Source organism: Podarcis pityusensis (genome assembly GCF_964106645.2).
Source record: "Podarcis pityusensis genome assembly, chromosome: 7".
Classification (NCBI taxonomy): domain Eukaryota; kingdom Metazoa; phylum Chordata; class Lepidosauria; order Squamata; family Lacertidae; genus Podarcis; species Podarcis pityusensis.
In genome coordinates this window covers 65,659,487-65,673,576 of record NC_138031.1, presented here as the reverse complement: position 1 = coordinate 65,673,576, position 14,090 = coordinate 65,659,487, and the positions used below count along the sequence as shown (strand labels likewise).

The 14,090-nt window shown below is 42.0% G+C and overlaps 1 pseudogene across 1 annotated transcript in view; it reads right to left on the bottom strand.

Annotated features, from left to right (window-relative positions):
• The window catches only part of LOC308481836 (enoyl-CoA delta isomerase 2-like), a 37,610-nt pseudogene that overhangs the window by 13,945 nt on the left and 9,575 nt on the right, over positions 1 to 14,090 (bottom strand). Inside the window, exon 4 of the transcript XR_013991431.1 lies at positions 4,790 to 4,879. The product of XR_013991431.1 is annotated as an enoyl-CoA delta isomerase 2-like (transcript). The remainder of the gene's footprint in view (positions 1 to 4,789; positions 4,880 to 14,090) is intronic.

Here is a 14,090-nt window from a genome sequence, read left to right as displayed (position 1 = left end):
GCCACATGTCTTTCTGGGAAACTGTTGGCCTCCAAGGTGAGCCCTAAGTGGGCAAAGCAACAGATGTAAGTTTCACCTTTATATGGTAGGCTATTTTCTAGACACACACATTCCTATCTATCCAGAGAAGCAAGGGGTGCTATCAGAAATCAGGGACAGCTTCCTGGCAGGCAAAATAATTGGAGTGTGAAGCAAAGGGCTGTAGGCTGGGGAGAGGTCTGAGGGCCAGATGGAGAATTTGGAGGTCCTCATTTGTCCCCCTGCTCGCCAGGCCTTAGATTCTCCACCCCAGGTAAAGACAGGCCTGAGCTACACAAATCCAGTGGTTCAATTTGGTATGAGACTGTTATCCATCTTCCTCTTGGGTTTATGTATGTAGCTGTGTTTCAACACTTACGGTAAACGTTAAGTACTGTTCTGGCTCTCACACCTCAAAACCACATTGTTGAGTAGGAGAAAGTGCAGGCAAAGGCAACTTAAATAATCAAGGGAAAACGTGAAGCACCTTCTCTAAGAAGACAAAAGTTAGTACTTGGGGCTTTTTTTATTTAAGGCAACAATTACAAAGGGAAGAGTGCGAGATGCGATAAATGTTTGTGAAATTACAACCGGGGAAGAGGAATAAATTATTCTCTGCTCAGACTCTAGAAGCCAAACATTGAAGCTGACTAGCAGTAATTTTCAGATAAACAAAAGGAAATGCTTCTTCATGTGAGGCGTAATTAACGTGTAAGATCCATTGCCACGATGAGGTGCTTGACATTAACTCGGATAGCTTTTTCAAGAGTTAGACAAATTAATGGAGGGCAGGGTCCTTGACAGCTCTTAGCCGTGGACACTAAAATGAGAGCATCCATTCCGAGAGACATACTTGCCCTCTTCAGACATTGGATTGCATATGTTTAGAACCGCAGGAAGGAAGATGGAGGTATGAACATGCTGGCTCTGCCTCATTGCCCTCTAAACGTTAGACAGCAGAGAAGAGAGTCTCCTAGAATATGGATCTTCCAGGGTTCTACTTTGTGGGGGGAGGTTCCACATGGGGTAGAAAGGGTGGGGGAATCACACTCCCTAAATCACACTCCCTGAACCAACACACAAACTGAAATGTCGATAAAGTGGTACCTTGGTTCTCAAATGCCTTGGTACTCAAACAACTTGGAACCCAAACACTGCAAACCTGGAAGTAAGTGTTCCAGTTTGTGAACTTTTTTCGGAAGCCGAACATGCTCCGTTTTGAGTGTTACACTTCCATGGCACTTCTGTTTCGAGTGCCACACTTCTGATTTGAGTGTTACACTGAGGTCTGTCTGTTTTTGCTGTTTATTTTGCATTTTAGTTTTTGCGGCTCTTTTTTTTTGTTTTTGTGGCTGTGTGGAACCCAGTTCAGCTACTGATTGATTGTGTGACTGCAGTACACTGTCTATTGCTTTCATTTTATGGATCAATGATCTTGTTAGACAGTAAAATCCATGTTAAATTGCTGTTTTAGGGGTTGTTTTTAAAAGTCTGGAATTGATTAATCCATTTTGCATTACTTTCTATGGGAAAGAGCACCTTATTTTTGAAACACTTTGGTTTTGGAACGGACTTCCGGAACAGATTAAGTTTGAGAACCAAGGTACCACTGTATTGCTCAAAACGCGCACTTCTACAAAGGTTGCAGCACAATTCTCCAACCAAACAATGCATCCAAAACCACATCTTAGGGGGAAAGTGCACATAAAAACGTGTTTATTTGTAAAAAATAACTTGCAAAAATTCAATAACTTGCAAATACTTTTGCAATACTTTTGCAACACTTGCAAAAATGCACACTTTTTTAATTGGCTAAACTAATGCAGAAATGGGGCAAACTGAAGGTGAAGCTGGAAAAATGAGAAGCCGAGAGAAACTAAAACTGCCAGATCTACCTCTCTCTAACTTCAGACAGTCAGGGGACACTAGTAGTGTACTTATCCCCATTGCTCTTCCTAGTATGTTATTTAACGTGCAATCTGACTGCTGGGAGAGAGCTGGTGGACCTTTAATTATGCGTCTCTCTGTCACGCTCCCTTTGTGAGCTTCCTCTGGCTATCATAGGAAGCTAGCTTAATACTGAGTAAGACAATTATCAGTCTTTCTAGCTTTGAATTGTCTACCTTGACTTGGATCTCCAAGGTTTCAGGCAATGATTCTCTCCTAGTCCTGTGTGGAGTTGGTGGGGTTTGAACCTTTGCATACAAGGCAAATGCTCTACAACTGAACCATGGCCCTTCTCTGTTCTGATTCAAAAATCCTTTCTTATGGATTCCTACATTCTCATGTGGCCTAGCGCATGGGCACTCAGTTTGGACCAATCACTCATCTTCTTACCCTTGTCAGAGCATGCAAATAAAAGGGAGCTCGTGAGTCTCTGAATCATGAATCTGATCTTTCCCAAGTCACAAGCTGTGGGGATTGTTATACGAACCTCAGAAAATTCAATCTGGCAGGCTTGAAAAAGAATAATCAAGATGATGAAAGGGAAACATACTGTTGGGGACAGAGTTCAAATATTTTGCATTGCCAGGCTGAGAGGAGGCTTTCAATTACTTTTCACACATATAATTAGATGTCTTTAATATAGAATTCCCCGTTCCATGCTGCTACTGCAAAATGTGCAAGGAATGTAGAAAATAACCTTAAAATCTGCTGTATAAAAATAGAGCAGTTTTTAGTGCGATTTACAGACATAAATACTTAAATTACAGCTAAGTGAGATGGCTGAAATTGAGATTTCTGCCATTGAAGATAGTCTAGGAAGAATAATGTTAACACTTCATAGTTACCCATTGTGATAGCAGAATGCAGACAGGGCAAACCTATGCATGTGCCAGTGAGTTCAAGGAGACTTACTCTCAGGTAAGTGTACATTGAGCTGCAATCCTATGCATACTTACCTGAGAGAAAGGATACACAAATCTTTCAATTTTGGTTTTCTCAATTTCTCATTTTTCCAGTCTTAAATTCAGTTCTCTACATTTCTAGAGCAATCTGCAAATTTTAGTTAAAATAACCCTCATGAAAATTATCAGCATTTTAGTGCAACTATCTCACAATAAACACATTTTTGCATGCATTTCCTCCTAAACAATACATTTTGGTAAGATATTCTCACTAATATATGCATTTATATGCACACTTCACATTAATATATGGATTTCTGTACACATTACTCAGCTGGAGAACTGCCTTGCAAAATTCAGAGAAGTACAAGTATGGCTGTGTCTTGGTTCAGATTTTGTTTTAGAAAATGAGAATGAGGTAAGTTCACCTTTAAATGTGAACTGAATTGAATTTCTCCTCCATCCCTACCTGGGTGTAAGGCTTCTTCAATACAGCAGCATTTTCCTCTGAGGAAATACACATAGGATCACAATGCAAGGCCCAAACTATACACCAGGGTGGAGAACTATATACACCAGGTCTGGACTACAGCTCCCATCATCTCTGACCATTGACCCTGCTGGCAGGGATTGATGGGAGTTGGAGTCCCAAGCTTCTGGAAGGCCAGCCCTACTATATATTGATGATGGCACATTGTGCCTTTAGAAGCAAGGCTGCCCCAATTACATATCAAAGTGGGGTGAGGTGTCCCGGTTAAGAGGTGCATTGGTGAGAGTGCTGAAGAATCTCCCTGTCTGCCATGAACTTTTCTCCATTTGGACTCACTTCCAGTACTGGAGATTAGTTGAGGGGAAAGCAACATTGGGAGATGTGGGGTGGTAAATTGTGAGGAGGTAAACCTTCCTCGTAGGGAAGTTGCTCAATTGTTTTGGGTGCATTTTTCTGGTGTATACTCCACTGCAAACCAAACTAGTACCATGGCTACATTTTGTCAAAGGATTTTTAAAAAAATTTTTATTTAAGTTTTTATTATTAAAACAATTCAGCATTAATACACACATATTGCGAATATACAAGCATACAAACATACATTTCATACAATCCTTAAAAATGTTCAAACATACCTACACTCAATCCCGCAGATAATTCCTTTTCCCATCACCATCCACCACCCCTCACCCCACCTTTGTTTTAGACTTCCAATCTACTCAATTGCAATTTCTTTCCACTTCTGTTACTTTCTTTCACACACCTTTAACCTAATTTCATGCTCCTTTTTCTATTACACATTGTTATCCATCTTATTTAGTATTTCAGTATTTAAAACGGAACTTGTTTATTCTAATAGGAGTTCTGATTTTTCAATATGGTTTTGCAAGTATCCTTCCAGTCCCTGTCTATCTTCTCTTTTGAGATCCTTCCCATTTCTCCCATTGTTTTGGATTTATTGTAATACTCCAATAATTTGGCAAGCCACTCTGTTTTTGTCGGTATAATACCACTTTTCCAATTTTTCGCAATCAATAGCCTTGCGGCTACTGTTGCGTATAAATATAATGTCTTGTCTTCTTCCTTTAGACTTCCTGGTACTATTCCCAATAGAAAACCTTCTGGTGTTTTCCTAAATGAATATCTGAACATTTTTTTTCATTTCGTTATATATTGTTTCCCAAAATTGTTTGATGTTTAGACACTTCTACCATATATGCATCATAGTACCTTTTCCATAGTACCTTTTTTTTGTCAAAGGATTTTAGTGTCATAGTGTCTAAGTTGTTTTACGTCTCAAAACCTATTCCTGAATGACTACAGGAACAAAATGAAATTAATCTTAACGATGAAATGCGGAGAAGGGGGAAGAGGTATAACAACTGGTGGTACTGGGGTGTCCCCACCCCCAGCAATGAGTTAAGCTACTTACCTTTAGGGGGCCCATTATCTTAGGAAAGGTGTAAGTTGAGCGGCCTTCCGGAGTCTGTCCAAGTAGGCTAAAAGGGCTCTGAAACACCACCTGCATTGACATTGAAATAGATATGTATATATAAGAGCAAAAACCAGAGAGTGTTTGAGAAAGCTTCAAAAAGGTAAGATCTTTAGGATGCACACTTAATTTATCTACTCTTTTAATTGTATCAGAGAAGTTTCAACCATTTTTTTTAAATGATATTTATTAAAGTTTCACAAAGAAAGAATCACATCAACAAAAAAGAAAAATTCAAGAATAAAAAGAAAAATACACAATGCAAAATACAAAGAGAAAAAAATTAAAAAACAGTTAAAAACAATTCCCTCTTTTCATCACTACTTTTACATTTACTTGTTTCCCGGACCTCCTCATACCTCCCTCTTTTGTATTCCAATTCAGTCTGTTAGTCCAGCAATTTCTTTCCCTCCTTTTTAATCCCAATCCTTAATCTTAATATATTATAACATTAAGTTTTTACCTATTAAAAACCAATTTTTCCATTCTTTTAACCTTTTTAATCCTAATCCTTAATCTTGATTATTTATAACTTTAAAGCCTGTACAGCTAGAAGCCGCTTAACTTCAATCCAACATCACTCTAACATTCATTAATTTTGCAATATTTCTGTAAATAATCTTTAAATTTCTTCCAATCTTCTTCCACCGACTCTTCTCCCTGGTCACGGATTCTGCCAGTCATTTCCGCCAATTCCATGTAGTCCATCATTTTCATCTGCCATTCCTCCAGTGTGGGTAGCTCTTGTGTCTTCCAATACTTTGCGATGAGTATTCTTGCTGCTGTTGTAGCATACATAAAGAAAGTTCTATCCTTTTTTAACACCGATTGGCCGACTATGCCCAGGAGAAAGGCTTCTGGTTTCTTCAAGAAGGTATATTTAAATACCTTTTTTAATTCATTATATATCATCTCCCAGAAAGCCTTAATCTTTGGGCACGTCCACCAAAGGTGAAAAAATGTACCTTCAGTTTCTTTACATTTCCAACATTTATTATCAGGCAAATGGTAGATTTTTGCAAGCTTAACTGGGGTTATGTACCACCTGTATATCATTTTCATAATATTCTCTCTTAAGGCATTGCATGCCGTAAACTTCATACCTGTGGTCCACAACTGTTCCCAGTCAGCCATCATTATGTTATGTCCAACATCTTGTGCCCATTTAATCATTGCAGATTTCACCGTTTCATCCTGAGTATTCCATTACTTCATGGAATAAAATGAAGTTTCAACCATTTAAACCATATTGTACCCCCACCTTGGGATCAGATGATGAAGGATGAACTAAAAAGACTCTTAATAAATAAACAAATGTGCCCCATTAAACCCAGTGGGGTTCATTTCTTGCTTAGGGTGCACAGGATGTTCCATAGACTCCTTCCTTAGATTCCTTCCTATTGCAGAGGAATCAGGAACAGCCAGTTGGTTCCAAGAGGAAGTGAGAACGCCACCTATTATTTTGAGCCACTACTACTCACTGGCCATAAAACCATATTCCCATCCACAGTGACCCATGTTGTATATGTGAGAGAGGCTACAGTTCAGTGGCAGCGTATATACTTTTCATGCATAAGGTCTCAACCTCTGACTTCTCCAATTGAAAATGATATTGGGTAGCATGGAGGGGGCAAGGCCTTTGCTTGAGTCGCTTGGAAGTAGCCAACTTTGGGAGAAGATAACACTGGGCTGGATGCACCAGTGGTGTAACTCAGGATGAGGCAGCTAGATAGGTTGACGTAACTATGAGACTGCACTGGCTACCAATTAGTTTCCGGGCCCAATTCAAAGTGTCGGTTTTTGACTGCTCAGGACCACAATACCTTAAGGAGAGCCTCTTCCCATATGAACCTACCCGGCCCCTGAGATCATCTTCTGAGACCCTCCTTTGTGTGTCTCCTCCTTGAGAGGTCCAGAGGGTGGCAACACAAGAACGGGCCTTCTCTGCAGTGGCTCCCTGTCTGTGGAATGCTCTCCCCAGGGAAGTTCGCCTGGTGCCTTCATTATATACCTTTAGGCGCCAGGCAAAAATGTTCCTTTTAACCAGGCCTTTGGTTGATCTGACTGACACCCAACACCCTTTTAGAGCGTGGCTTTTTGGGGGGGGGGGTATTGGGTTATTGCTTTAGGTTTGACTATTTTATGTTGTGGTCTTGTTGTGAACTGCCCTGAGACCTCTGGGTATAGGGTGGTGTATAAGTTGAAATAATAATAATAATAATAATAATAATAATAATAATAAACACAGCTGTACAGGACATCTGAAGCGGTCCACGTCTTGCCCAAGCCTATTTTCCCCCTCTCCAAATTTTAGCTTAAAAATCCATGGATGATAGATCTGTAGCTCTGTGAGGGACCATATGTTCTGTATGCAAAAGGTCCCAGGTGTGTGTGTGTGTGTGATGGGGCAACTTTTATTGATGTCAAAGCTGTATTTCTAATAATGCACCGTAGACCCTCTGCTCTTTTCCAAGCTGCTGGATGTTAAAAATGAACACAATCACCAGAAGCCATGGGATGTTATGACCAACCTTCCATCATGTTCATTTTTTTTTTTTTAAGGTATCCTTTGGTTACTAATATCAGCAGAAAACAGCAAGTAAGTAGGTCAGCTGGCCATGATGGAGGGCTACTCTAGCATGCAGGGTGGAACAGTTGCGGCAGTTTTAAAGTGCTTTATCTCACTGAGTTTCGCTGTCTCCAGTGATGCTGCTTCTGCAGGGGAGAAGGGGACTAAGGCATTCAGAAATATTGCTTGGCTGAAGCAGTTCCTCCAGGCAGTTTCAGATCATTACTGCTGCTTCCCTGAACCAACCTGAAAAGACTTTTTGCTCTCCCCGTTGTCAATTCATTATACTCCTCACATAAGACTTCTCATATTAGTTGCTTTACCCACATTGCTGTATTAACTCCTTGGCCGCAATCTGGAGATAAGAGTCTGTGTGATGTAGAGTATCAGATGAAGACCAGAGACTAGGACACTGGCTTGGATTCCCTATTTTGCGTCCAGGTGACCTTGGGCCAGTCATCATCTCTCAGCCCAACCTACCTCACAGGGCTGTTGTAAGGACAGGGAGGGAAGGGAGAGCCTGTCAGTTTGCATTTCTTAGTGCAGTAAGTATTGATCTGATGTGTAGAGATCTTTCCTATTCTAATTAATTCAAGAGGGTTCTGGAAGCTTCTCTGTGTGAAAGAAACAAGCAGAAAGTTCCTGCTGTTTAGGTTATTCCTTCAGAGAAGCTGAGTACAGCTGGTTTAAACTGGTTCTGTTATCTCTTCTTTCAAGGTCATGAAAGTAAGGCCAAAAAGAGTCTAGGTTTCACTTTCTCATTCTATCTCTTTTCCTTCTGGTGTTCTGTACATACATAGGGGCATAGGAATTCGTTCATTCCCCCCCCAAAAAAAAAATATAGTCCGGCCCTGCACAAGGTCTGAGGGACAGTGGACCGGGCCCCTGCTGAAAAAGTTTGCTGATCCCTCACTTACGGGAATAGCTTTCAGCATGGTACAAACATCTAAAATGCTCAGAGTGCGGCCACTAAGAAAGCTGTTGCGTGTTCCTGCCTTCTCTCCCTAGTTTGCACCCAATAAAGCTGGCTCGCTGAGAGCAAAACACGCAGTTAGTAAATGAATGTAAATGACCCAGTCACAGTTTCATATCAAGTTCACCTGGGACCCAGCTACACTTATCAATTATATTGTTATAACTGCGTTATAAACGTGCGGCACCAGATGGCGCTATGGAGCAGTGATCCGTCGCCAACGGGATTTTCCAATAAGAGCTTTTATAATGTGTTTTTCTACAGCGTTTTTTAAAATCTTTAGAGATCTAGCCCTGATCTGGAAAACCCAAAAAAGATCAAAGAGATTCACTGAACATGCAAAGAAGTAGTAGGTGGGGAAGCAGGTTTCTTCTTCCTCCCTTTCCTCCCTTCCCTTTCCTCCATGGCTTACTTATGAGTCAATTCATATTGTGAAATTATAGTTGACAAAGCCTGGACTTTTAGAGATGAGGAAAGCACTGGGAAAAAGCCCTGAGAAGTGTGAGCTAACACTTGCTTTGATGCAACATCACTTGGTATGTTATGTACTGAAGTTCTCACCCTGGGCCAGCAGGGGGATACTGTAGATAGTTTTCACTCAGGTCCACATATGCAAATAAGGGATTGAAAGTGACGTTCAGTGATTGGATAGTTACAGAAAATGGTTACTGTTGCGTTGTAGTGGAGCTCTATATAAGCAGGCTGGCTGAACCCTTCATAGAATCATAGAATCATAGAGTTGGAAGAGACCACAAGGGCCATCGAGTCCAACCCCCTGCCAAGCAGGAAACACCATCAGAGCACTCCTGACATATGGTTGTCAAGCCTCTGCTTAAAGACCTCCAAAGAAGGAGACTCCACCACACTCCTTGGCAGCAAATTCCACTGTCAAACAGCTCTTACTGTCAGGAAGTTCTTCCTAATGTTTAGGTGGAATCTTCTTTCTTGTAGTTTGGATCCATTGCTCCGTGTCCGCTTCTCTGGAGCAACAGAAAACAACCTTTCTCCCTCCTCTATGTGACATCCTTTTATATATTTGAACATGGCTATCATATCACCCCTTAACCTCCTCTTCTCCAGGCTAAACATGCCCAGCTCCCTTAGCCGTTCCTCATAAGGCATCGTTTCCAGGCCTTTGACCATTTTGGTTGCCCTCCTCTGGACACATTCCAGTTTGTCAGTGTCCTTCTTGAACTGTGGTGCCGAGAACTGGACACAGTACTTCAGGTGAGGTCTGACCAGAGCAGAATACAGTGGCACTATTACTTCCCTTGATCTAGATGCTATACTCCTATTGATGCAGCCCAGAATTGCATTGGCTTTTTTAGCTGCCGCGTCACACTGTTGGCTCATGTCAAGTTTGTGGTCAACCAAGACTCCTAGATCCTTTTCACATGTACTGCTCTCAAGCCAGGTGTCACCCATCTTGTATTTGTGCCTCTCATTTTTTTTGCCCAAGTGCAATACTTTACATTTCTCCCTGTTAAAATTCATCTTGTTTCTTTTGGCCCAGTTCTCTAATCTGTCAAGGTCGTTTTGAAGTGTGATCCTGTCCTCTGGGGTGTTAGCCACCCCTCCCAGTTTGGTGTCATCTGCAAATTTGATCAGGATGCCCTTGAGTCCATCATCCAAGTTGTTGATAAAGATGTTGAATAAGACCGGGCCCAAGACAGAACCCTGTGGCACCCCACTAGTCACTCTTCTCCAGGATGAAGAGGAACCATTGATGAGCACCCTTTGGGTTCGGTCAGTCAGCCAGTTACAAATCCACTGAGTGGTAGCATAGTCAAGACCGCATTTTACCAGCTTCTTTACAAGAATATCATGGGGCACCTTGTCAAATGCCTTGCTGAAATCAAGGTAGGCTACATCCACTGCGTTCCCTTCATCTGCCAGGCTTGTAATTCTGTCAAAAAACGAGATCAGGTTAGTCTGACATGACTTATTTTTTAGAAATCCATGCTGACTATTGGTGATCACAGCATTCCTTTCTAGGTGCTCACAGACTGTTTGCTTAATGATCTGCTCCAGAATCTTCCCTGGTATTGATGTCAGACTGACTGGGCGGTAATTATTTGGGTCCTCTCTTTTCCCCTTTTTGAAAATAGGAACAACATTTGCCCTCCTCCAATCTGCCGGGACTTCGCCTGTTCTCCAGGAATTCTCAAAGATGACTGCCAGTGGTTCTGAGATCACATCTGCCAGTTCTTTTAATACTCTTGGATGCAGTTCATCTGGCCCTGGAGACTTGAATACATCTAAACTAGCCAAGTATTCTTGTACTATCTCCTTAGTTATTCTGGGCTGTGTTTCCTTTGCTGAATCATTTGCTCCAAATTCTTCAGGTTGGGCATTGTTTTCTTTATCGGAGAAGACTGAGGCAAAGAAGGCATTGAGGAGTTCAGCCCTTTCTGTGTCCCCTGTTTGCATTTCACCATCTTCTCCTCTGAGTGACCCCACTGTTTCTTTGTTCTTCCTTTTGCTACGAACATACCCATAAAAGCCTTTTTTTGTTGCTTTTAACCTCTCTAGCAAGCCTGAGTTCATTCTGTGCTTTAGCTTTTCTGACTTTGTGTCTACACGTGCTGGCTATTTGTTTGAATTCCTCTTTTGTGGTTTTCCCCCTTTTCCATTTTTTGTACACATCCTTTTTTAATCTTAACTCAGTTAAAAGTTCTTTAGATAGCCACCCTGGCTTCTTTAGGCACCTTCCATGTTTCCGTCTCATTGGTATTGCCTGAAGTTGTGCTTTTACTATCTCCCTCTTAACAAACTCCCAGCCATCATGAACTCCCTTTCCTTTTAGTATTACTGTCCATGGGATCTCACCCAGCACTTCCCTAAGTTTTATGAAGTCGGCTTTCTTAAAGTCAAGAAATTGAGTCCTAGTATGCTTGGCTCTCCTTTCCGCTGTATAGTAAACTTCAGAAGAGCATGATCACTCGCGCCTAATGATCCTTCCACTTCTACCCCACTAACCAGGTCATCAACATTGGTTAGGACCAGATCTAAAATGGCTGTTCCTCTTGTTGCTTCTCCCACTTTCTGGACAATGAAGTTGTCTGCAAGGCCAGTGAGGAATCTGTTTGACCTTATTCTCTTGGCTGAGTTTGACATCCAACAAATATCCAGGTAATTGAAGTCCCCCATTACTACTATCTCCCTTCCTTTTGCATGCTTGGCCATCTATTCCAGGAAGGCATCATCTATGTCCTCCGTTTGGCTTGGGGATCTATAGTAAACTCCCACAATGAGGTCACTGTTATTCTTCTCTCCCTTAATTTTGACCCAAATGCTCTCACTTTGGCTTTGAGGTTCTAAATCTTGGATCTCTTCACAGGTATACACATCCCTGACATATAACGCCACTCCTCCTCCTTTCTTGTCTGGTCTGTTTCTCTGAAATAGATTGTATCCCTCCATTATTACATTCCAATCGTGGGACTTATCCCACCAGGTTTCAGTGATGCCTATTATGTCATATTTAGTTTGCTGTACCAAGAGCTCAAGCTCATCTTGTTTATTTCCCATGCTTTGCGCATTAGTGTACAGACATTGAAGTCCATTAATCATTCCCCCGTGTCTCTTATTTAAGGATTTTTTCCTCCCACCACTAGGTCTGCGTGCTGTTTCCTCCATTTGGTCTATGACATTTGGATGATCATCTTCATCAATTGATAGACTCCTACCTTCAGGAGCACTGCCTCCCTCCCCCACATTAGTCAGTTTAAAGCCCTCCTGATGAGGTTTCTGAGATTTTTGGCAAAAACATTCATCCCAACCGTTGTGAGGTGCAGCCCATCGCTTGCCAGAAGTCCATCTTCAAGAAACTGCAGTCTGTGATCTAAGAATCCAAACCGTTCCTGTTTACACCATTTGCGAAGCCAGCTGTTCACTTCCACTATTTTTCCCTCTCTCCCTGGGCCACGTCGTTCAACTGGGAGGACAGATGAGATGACAATTTGTGCATTTAATTGCTTCAATTTCCTGCCCAGAGCCTCGTAGTCTCTTTTGATCTTCTGGAGGCTATTGCTTGCAGTGTCATTGGTTCCCACATGAACCAAGAGGAAGGGGTATTTGTCAGTGGGTTTTATGATTCCTTGCAGTCGTCCAGTTACATCTTGGATCTTAGCCCCAGGGAGACAGCACACTTCCCGAGACATCTTGTCAGGCCCACAGATCACTGCTTCTGTTCCCCTCAGTAGGGAATCCTCTATCACCACTACACGCCTCCTCTTAGGTTTGGTCGGGGTTCTTCTATGAGCTGTCCGTTCCAAGGTCGCCTGCACATTCCCTGAGGACTGACTTTGCTGCTCGTTCAGTTCTGTTCTGGCCTGTGAATAAACAAGAGCTGTTTGAAGAATCACTGTGTCGTCTGATATATTCACCCACAACTTAACATGGTACTTATGCCAGGCAGGTATATTTGAGATGGCTGTTGCACATGAGCGGAGGAGCACTCATGCACAGATTAGAGCTTCAGGAATAGGAGTTCAGGGATGTGGGGGAGGTTGTAGTGGGGAGGAAACCCAAATGGTTGTTGGGTGAATACATCTCCGCCCCCGTCTCTGATGTGCACACACTGTGACCTTAATTGCACTTTAAATTGCTGATGTGTACACACACTTATATGCAATGCCCTCAGGAGTACTAGGAACATGCTGTAGTGAGTTGGCAGATCATCTAGATCAGGGGTAGGCAACCTAAGGCCCAGGGGCTGGATCCGGCCCAATCACCTTCTCAATCCGGCCCGCTCAGTCCTGAAATCAGCATGTTTTTACATGAGTAGGATGTGCCCTTTTATTTAAAATGCATCTCTGGGTAATTTGTGGGGCATAAGAATTTGTTCATTCCCTCCCCCCCAAAAAAACATATAGTCCGGCCCACCACATGGTCTGAGGAACAGTGGACTGGCCTATGGCTGAAAAAGGTTGCTGACCCCTGGTCTAGATGTTGCAACACAGTTTCAGGGAGGGGAAAAAATACCCCCCCACACACATCCATTCTCTGATTCTCCAAATAAAGTACTGATTTCTGACTTGGGGAAACAGGGAGTGACGGTGGGGGAAAGTATACAAAGGCCACTACTCAGACATCACATTAAAACTCATCACAGATGGACCCAGATTGTTTTGACAACTTATGCTGTTCTTTGCCCTCGAAGTTCTTTGCAGGTTTTTTCAGCATTTGTCCCCAGGAAGCAATAAAACATCTCGTGGTTCTTAAAGAGAATAATCTATACAGATGCCTGAAAGGAAACACTGGGCTCACTGTCTGAACCCAAAGTGTAATCAGTCAGCATTGTACCACACAGAAACTGGTCTTTCAAGGGCTATGATTATTGACTGCACTTTCCCAAAACAATAGAGCAGTATGAAATGGGGATTTCTTGACTTCTATATATTCTAGCAAATGCATTTAAATGTCCCCACAGCCACTTTCCCCCCATTCCCTTGGGATACTGCTTTATTCATTCATAATTTATAACAGGGAGGCTAAGGGTATCTCAATCAGGCCAGCTGTCATAAATTAAAACTTGCTTTTTACTCTTTCAATATGCCATAGATAGACTCTTGCCATTATTTGTGCATGGCGTGAGAAAAACAGGTCTCTTGTAAATAGCAGTCCTTCATTGCACAGAAAAATAAAATGCAAGGTACACAGGAGCCACAAACATATCTGAAAATGGATCTTGCACT